Raw genomic sequence first — 9347 nt, forward strand, 5'->3', positions numbered from 1 at the left:
AAATTCTCCAAGTGCGAATTTTGGCTTAAGGAAGTTTAATTTTTGGGACATATTGTCAACGAACAAGGTATTCATGTAGATCCCTCCAAGATCAGTGCGATTAAGGATTGGGATACACCTACTACTCCTACTGAGGTTCGTTCTTTTCTTGGTCTTGCGGGTTATTACCGCCGCTTCATTGAGAACTTCTCGAAGATTGAAGTTCCTCTAACTGCTCTAACTCAGAAGAACAAACCCTTTGAATGGGGTTTTAAGCAAGAAGAAGCATTTTAGACCTTGAAGCAGAAGCTTTGTGACGCACCTATTCTGACTTTGCCTGAAGGCAATGATGATTTCATCTTTTATTGCGATGCATCGAAATTAGGTCTTGGCTGTGTTCTGATGCAAAGGAACAAAGTCATAGCCTATGCATCAAGGCAATTGAAGGTGCATGAGAAAAACTACACCACTCATGATCTTGAGTTGGGTGCAGTTGTGTTCGCTCTCAAAATCCGGAGACACTATTTGTATGGCACAAAATGTATGGTTTTCACTGACCACAAAAGTCTTCAGCATATCTTCAATCAGAAAGAACTTAACATGAGGCAAAGACGTTGGGTCGAACTCCTAAACGATTATGATTGCAAAATTCACTGCCATCCTGGTAAAGCGAATGTTGTGGCTGACGCATTGAGTCGTAAGGAACGTACTAAACTTCATTGTGTTCGTATTCAATCTGATACTCAAGCTCAATCCGATATTCAAGCACGCATTTCTCAGGCTCAACATGCTTGTGTTTCACAAGATTTGATGGGTAAGGAATTACCCTATCACATTAAGCCTGATCTTGTGCTGAAAGATGATGGATCGTATTATTTCATGGACCGTTTGTGGGTTCGAAGCCAAGATGATCTTCGCGCCTTACTTATGGATGAAGCCCATAAGTCTCGTTATTCTATTCATCCTGGCTCAGACAAGATGTATAAGGATCTTCGTACTCGGTATTGGTGGCCTGGTATGAAGAAAGACATTGCCTTGTACGTTTCAAAGTGCCTTACTTGTCTAAAGGTTAAGGCTGAACACCAACATCCTTCTGGTCTTTTGGACCAACCAGAGATTCCAGTTTGGAAGTGGGAAAACATCGCTATGGATCTCATTACCAAACTTCCACGCGCAAAGAAAGGTCATGATGCCATCTGGGTAGTCGTTGATCGTCTTACTAAATCAGCGCATTTCTTGCCAATCCGTGAGGATTTTTCTGCTGAAAGGCTGGCTAAAATCTATGTGGATGAAATCGTATCTCGACATGGTGTTCCTCTGAACATTATTTCTGACAGAGATGCTCGCTTCTCTTCTCGTTTTTGGAGAACCATGCAATCTGCTATGGGGACCCAACTTAATCTGAGCACAGCATATCATCCACAAACAGATGGCCAAACTGAAAGAACAATCTAGACTTTGGAGGATATGCTTAGAGCTTGTGTGATCGACTTTGGTGGTAGTTGGGATTCACATCTTCCCTTGATTGAATTCTCCTACAACAACAGTTATAACTCCAGCATCAACATGGCTCCTTTCGAGGCTCTCTATGGTCGAAAATGTCGTTCACTAGTCTGCTGAAATGAGATAGGTGAGGCTCAGCTTACTGGACCTGACCTCATTCTAGAGACAACTGACAAGGTTAAGAAAGTTTGTGATAACTTACAGACAGCTCGAAGCCGTCAAAAGAGTTACGCGGACCAACGACGGAAGCCCTTGGAATTCCAGGTCGGTGATTGTGTATTACTTAAGGTCTCACCTTGGAAAGGTGTGATCAGATTTGGAAAGAAAGGAAAACTTGCATCAAGGTACGTTGGACCATTCAAGATCGTCGAAAGAATCGGCAAGGTAGCCTACAGACTTGAATTACCTCCTGAACTTGGAAATGTTCATCCAACCTTCCACGTATCCAATCTCAACAAGTTCTTAGCTGATGAGAACCTCCACATACCGCTCGACGAAATTCGTGTTGATAAAACACTACATTTTGTTGAGAAACCTGTGGAAATTATGGATCGTGAAGTCAAATGGCTTAAACGCAAGCGCATTCCGTTGGTTGAAGTTCGTTGGGAATCTAAACGCGGACCTGAGTTTACGTTGGAATGTGAAGATCAAATGAAAGCGAAGTATCCACATCTTTTCCCACGAGTTTCCTCTAAACAAATTTCGGGACGAAATTTCCGCAAGTAGGGGAGACTATGACATTTGTGCTTGTAATCATTGTGAACAATTCAGTTATCAATGAAATAAAGTTATTTGATCCCAATGTTTGTTTGTTTGTTTGTTTGTGTTTTATGTTTTTCATGTTTTGACTTTTATCCAATTTCAAACTCTGTATCGCTTTCTAGAGAATTATACGCAAACTGGTGCGTAAACGTACTCAGTTTAAATGCGACAAATACTCTGGAACATCAATTATTGCTTAACATACCTTAAATAACCTTTACATAACTTAGAAATAAGTTTTGAAGGCTTTAGTATGGCAAAATCAAGTTTATTCACTTACAGGGACAAAAATTGACAAACTGCGAAAGTATGCCAATTTGAACTGTAACAAACATTCCGGAACATGGTCATAAGTTAAACACACCCTAAATATCCTTTACATAGCTTAGAAATAGGCTTTGAGGGGTTCGGTGTGCTAAAATAAACTTTATGCCCATTCAGGGACTAAAAGTGTCAAGAAGTGCATAAGTTTGCATTTTCGCGCATAACTTAAGTTCTGAATACATCCGGACATCCAAAAATTTATGTAATTATTAAAATATTATTGGCTTGTCAAAAATCCATTCGTCGCGCAATTTGGACCGTTTAACATCCTTATAGAGCTTAAAAATGGGTTTGACGGGTGTTAGAAGTGCCAAAACACGACCATACGCGCACAGGGACCAAAGCTGTCAAAATGCAAACTTGGCTGGTCTGCAGGGTCCTTACGGACCGTAAGGGACCTCATACGGTCCGTAAGCAACCCCCAGATCAGTAGAATTGCATTCCAGCCATTTCCAGTTGTTACCCACCTTTGCTCATGGTTTTGTAGAGTCTATGGGCTGGTTTAGGGGCTCCCCTGGTTTTCTAAAACTATGGGCTCGATGTGTACGGCTAGGATTGAATCTCGGATATCGAGGAACAATCTTAACGGTTCTACTACACCTATAAATACCCCCCCATGCCTTGCCCATTTCCCTCACATTTGAATCTGATTCTACACTCTCTAAGTGGAAGTATACGCTTCCTATCTGAGAGTGAATCGGGTTCGAATCTTGCGGGGACCTTCTGTAAGTATTCTTTCGCGTTTATTGTTCGTTTTAGCGTTAAAGTCAAACTGCGTTTGACTTTCTGCATTGACCAGTTTATGGTCAACGCGAAGTTCGTTTGAACTTCATAACGTGAGCAGAATCACGATGGTTATAGTCCCTAGTAACTATACCTACTGATTACCATGTTATCTAGGCTCAGTGACGAGTCGTAGTTTCGGCCAGAATACGTTTTCTCGCGTATTTTGTAACCAAACTACTCTAGGGTATTAAAACCATTTTTTTAATACCAAACCTGTTTTCTAACTTAACTAAACATGTTCTAGCATGTTTAGCTCGTCGCTTTTTAGAATTGTGCTTGTCTAGGGTCGTAAAGGTAAGCGATCTAAACAATCGCTTATGCTTACGAACCTGACCCATTTGGTCGATCTTTAGGATCCGACCAAACATATTAGGTGACCATAGTTGTATAAGGAACAACCTTCCGAGGTTATACCTTATGGTCACATCGTTTAAGTAGTTGTATGATAAGTAGTTCTTATGCCTTAGGAAAATTACCAAAATACCCTTTTTGTGCCAAAATTCATTTTAAGCCTATGTAACATAACTTTTGACATATAAACTGACTTGACAACAATATTAAACATGTTAAGGCATATCTTGCTTGTCATAGGACTAGTTAGGCATTCCAAACGCGTTTTATGCGGACGACGCGTTAAAGTAGCATAAGCAAACCTAAACGGGTCGTAACGGGTCAAAAGCACTTAGGATAGGTTTCTTTTTAGTATGTAGGCTCTGTTAAACCATATTACATAAGTTCCCACACTTATTTGGTTTACAAACCCTCGTATTACCAGATCCTCCGTTAGGTCCGTTTATTAATGTAGTTACCTATATTAGGTGCCGTTTGAATCCGTGATCTTCTAGCTTGCTTGGAGGATATCTAAAGTCTATTAAGCAATCTCAAGTGAGTACATAGCCCCCTCTTTTACTGTTTTTCAAACGTTTTGGGGTGAAACACATGTGCCTACTTGTTACTTTCGTGCTTTTCATGTTTTTCATATCATATACTTGCTATGTTCATTAGTACACTATTAGTACATGATTTCATTGTGCTTTTTTTTTTGCTATGTATGTCCATTATGTGCATACTTAGTACATCATTTTACATGACATTTTATGCTAAGTATGTTTGTTTAGCGCATACTTAGTACATTGTTTTACATTACCTTTTCACGATATGTATGTTCATCATACTTAGTGCATTTGTTTTACATCACATGCTATGTATGTTCATCATACTTAGTACGTTTTCATTTCATCACATGCTTACATTTTGGGTATAACATTTGGTTTGTTTAAGTGGGACCATATACATTCATTAACTTTGATCACGCCGCTCGTTAATAGGTAATGGTACCATAGGAATTAACAACTCCCGTTCCTGACATCCTAGGTATGTTTGGATGGAAGGAATGACCGAATTCGATAAAACATAACACAGATAGACCTTTAATTTTTTTTAAAGGTTTATCACCGCAGTCGCAAGGCTTGGATGTATGCATTTTCACAATACCGCATAAATGTTTGTATTCAGTATAGCATGCATTTTCCACAAAACATAACATTGATTTAAACCATGTTTTACTTCAATACATTGTTTTGTGCATTTTTACCTATGGTTTAGTTGATACATATTTCACTTGCCATACATGACATTTTGTTTACACATTACATGATTGACATTTGACATAGACATTTTGATATTGATATACACATTTCATGGTTTACATTTTGACATAAACGTTTTGACGTGGTTTTCACAAAGACATTTGACAAATGATTTAGACATGGGAAATTTACATTGGTGGTTTGTTTGGGTAAGTGATTTAAGTGACGAGATGTGTGTAATGTGATACAAGCATGGTGGATACGCCGCTGGTACTTCCTATATATAAGTGTTTGTATTATATTACATGTCGTAGCATTATTTAAATCATTCAATTTGGATTTATACATTTTTACAAATAACATATTTTTCACAAGACATTGTTTTACAAAACAGTTTATTTTATACAACTTATTTTACTTAGTTATTCAATTAACCATACATTATTCTTTTACTTATACATATCATCTGATTTTATCGCTTTTCAAACGATTTACAAAACAAAGCAATTTACAAGGTTCATGACTAACTTATATTAAACATTTTCTTAAACTTAAGTCATGAATCCTATTTTCACAAAACCTATGTATCTCACAGGCATTTTTATGCTGACGTACCTATTTTCACATGTGTTTCAGGAGCTAATGCATAGGGCGTTCGTGACACGCTAGGGTGGACTTGGGCCTTAGTGACAATAAAATGAAGCTAGACTAGATAAAACTTGTTATGTACTCTTTATTTTATTTTGTTTAAGACAATGTAACTCTTTGGTTTGATGAATAAAATATAACTTTGTATGCCATGGTTGTGAAACAATAATTCTGTTACGACACTCCCTGACGTTTCCGCCACGATTTGATGTTTTACGTGGTCGGGGTGTGACACATTACAAGAATACAAAGATTTCATATGATAACAATAACTGCATGAACTCGCTCAACTTTTGTTGACTTTTTAAAACTACATGTATTTCAGGAAACAAGTCTTGAGCCGGTGATACACTACGGGAGACGGGAATGTCAATGACAACGATAGCCGCTTTTGGAGAGTTTGTCTTTTATATCCCAACTTCGTATGGGTATATAGGGGACAAAGCCTCACTATGTCTTATGTTAAAAACAATCTTTTGTTATGTGCAAAATAACTTATAACTATGCTATGTTTAACGTTGTAAACGTTGTTGACACTTGGAAACTATGTTGGAAAACTTGTAATCTTTTGTTGAAATCAATACATCTATGGCATCGTTGTTAATTTATATGTTTACACATTTGGATGCAATGACGTCACACACAACACGCTTCCGCTACTAGCAGGGTGTGACAATCTTCAACAGCGTCTACGCCCAACAAACATCTATCATTTGCATTTGTAGCTTTTGTAATCTCCACAAAAGTTGTCATCTAATATACTAGGAAATTGATTTTAAACAAGCTTCCTCCCTCTCTTTGATTGTTAATTGCCGATGCAACCAAGCCATGAGTAATCCTCTCGTTATCTGCCCATTGACCTATGAACTGATCTATAATACTATCCCCACCTTTGGGTTCCTTACTCTTTTTCATTTTTTTCAACTTTTTTAACTTTTCTTTTATCAACAATTGTAACAACCAGCTTAGATCCTTTTGGTATTCCAAAGACCTCATAAACTGAATCCGAAGTAATTTTGATTTGATGATTTCCTATGTTAAGCTCATCGAACTCCTCATCAAAGTTTCTAACTAGCCAAAATCTTAAATGTGTCGAAATATGGTTAAGATTCATATCTAGAATAGACCCAAAGCCCATAGTTTTCACGTTAGCAACTTGTGCTTTTGAAAACTTTCTAGCAGTTTCCATGTACGGTGTAGGTTGACATCTCAACAGCAATGCTTCGTGGTGATATTCAAAGAAAGGCCTAGGTTGTGTTCTAGGTGGTTCAGGTTGGCTCGTTTTTCCCTTTTTGACTATTTTAAAAGGCTTATTTTTTGTATTTTAGATTTCTTAGCCTGTTGTTGATAATCATCTACCATCGTCATTCTGTGAAGTAGAACGTTTTTTCCTTTTCTCACCCTCTTTTAGATTCTTCATTTTTGGTACAGGCTCAACGAAGTCATCATCATCATCAGTATTTTCTTCTACAACCCTTTTTTTCTTCTTGTTGTTCACTTTCCTCAATGTGGATATAGGCATCTCAAAGTCTTCATCATCATTAATTTCTAAAAAATCGCATGTTACTCAAAAACAGATATCGCATATTATAAGGAAGCACACTAATTTTTACACATGTATTTCGCATGTTATAAGAAACCACACTAATAATTTCACATGTATTTTGCATATTTTTGTAAAACCATGTTTTTAAAGCACAGATATATGCAATGTATAATCAGAATTCACATATTAGAATAATCCAAACATAATTCTTACATCTATTTCGCATATTATAAGAATCATAACCAAGACATAACCTAATAGTTTCACATGTATTTCGCATATTGTAAAACCCTGTTTCACAGCACAGATATATGCAACGTATAATCAGAATCTGCATATTACAATAATCCAAACATAATTTTTACTTCTATTTCGCATATTATAAGAATTATAACCAAGACATAACCTAATCAAAACCCCCTAATCATACCAAATCGCATGTATCACACTAAATCGTTATCAAAACCCCCCTAATCATATAAAATCGTATGTATCAGACTAACCCTTACCAAACACAACTAATCATACAAAATCGCATGTATCGTACAAAACCCTTATCAAATCCCATTATCAAATTGCATGTATAATCAATAACCTGGATTCATCTTCTTCGATTGTGGTTGATGGTTGTTAGTCTTGCTCCGTTTCTCCTTTACAACTCTAGAATCAGTAGTCCTCATTAACGTTTGATGAAATCGCACCGGAAGAGACGAACGGAGGTTGGGGAAGGAGAATGTAAGGTTTTTGATTTTGATTTAGGGTATGATTTTGAAGTATCTTCGCTGATTTACAAGGATTTATGATCTCGCAATGACAATTTTAACCTTGGCGGTATGATTTATATATATTAATTTGATTAATTTAATTATGTAAATTAGTTTCGTCCGCGTTTAATTGATGGAAGATCGTACGGCTGTGGGCATCGTGTACATATTGTACGATAAAGGCCATTGTACAATAACTGGCCTATATATGTGCGTGTGTGTGTGCGCGTGTATATATATATATATGGAATAGACTAAATACAAAGGGGAATATTTTGTGAAGGCTATGAAAGGTTTTAGATCATTGAGTTTGCAATCAAATGATTGAGATTAAATCAAACAAGAATTTTATAATCATGTAATGAAAACAAGTGGGGAAAGGGGGGAAAATGAATAACAACTATTATTAACTTTTAAACTCATTTCCCCCACGACTTTTAAGTGACCATAACTCTTTCTATATTAATATTTAAAAAATACACCACAAAAATGAGCATTTATATACGTGATTACATAAAGTTCACTTTAACTTGAGTAGGCAATCGCTATAGTTTTTTTAACTAAGTGATCACATACCTAAATGTGATTACATAGCATAACATTACATAATTGCATAATATGCCATATATTCAAAACAAATATAATGTTACATTATTTATATACTATGCATGATTATATACTATTATGTAATTACATAACACTAGGTGATTATGTACTAGTGCTACGTGATTACATGGACGATTTTTATCTCTAGCTTCATGTGCAATTGTCATGAAATTGCGGCTTCCCAACCTTTGCATTAATTTTGTACTATGTAGGGGATTCGGTCCAACAAGAAACCCCTCTGAATTGTGAGATCTTGAGAACTCCAATGGAAATTCTACTTACCGTGCGAGTTTTTCCTCCATTTTTTGCACAAACGTAAATGAAAATGTAACTATCAAGTCTGTAAAAAAATATCCCCGAGCCAACATTTATTCGTCATTTACACATTTGTAAAAACTTTTACAACAACACCTAACGTGTAACACCCCGAAAACGGGTTTGGTAATCAAACCCCGTTAATACTAAAAGACGGGTAAAGTATCGTTAGTGGTGAAATCTACCCGGTGAGTATTAGGATTTTTAAGTAAATAAACCTAATATTTAATAAAAAGTTAAATAAAGGCCTATGGATAAATAAAGTTTATAGAAGGCCCGAGTTAACGGGACTTAAAATGAACTTAATCATAACTTTCCTGAATTCACCAAGTAGCTAGGAATATTAACCTAGTTAAAAAGGTGTCTTAAAACAATGAAGAAAACATGGGTAATAACCCTTTTTATGAAAGATAAAACACAAGGGACCAAAGTTGTCAAGTGGGCAAACAAGTTTTAATAAAAACAAATAAGTAAAACACAACACACACACTTAGTGTGTGTGTGTGTGTGTGTGTGTGCGTGGGT

This window comes from Helianthus annuus, chromosome 5 (genome assembly GCF_002127325.2).
Source record: "Helianthus annuus cultivar XRQ/B chromosome 5, HanXRQr2.0-SUNRISE, whole genome shotgun sequence".
Taxonomy (NCBI): domain Eukaryota; kingdom Viridiplantae; phylum Streptophyta; class Magnoliopsida; order Asterales; family Asteraceae; genus Helianthus; species Helianthus annuus.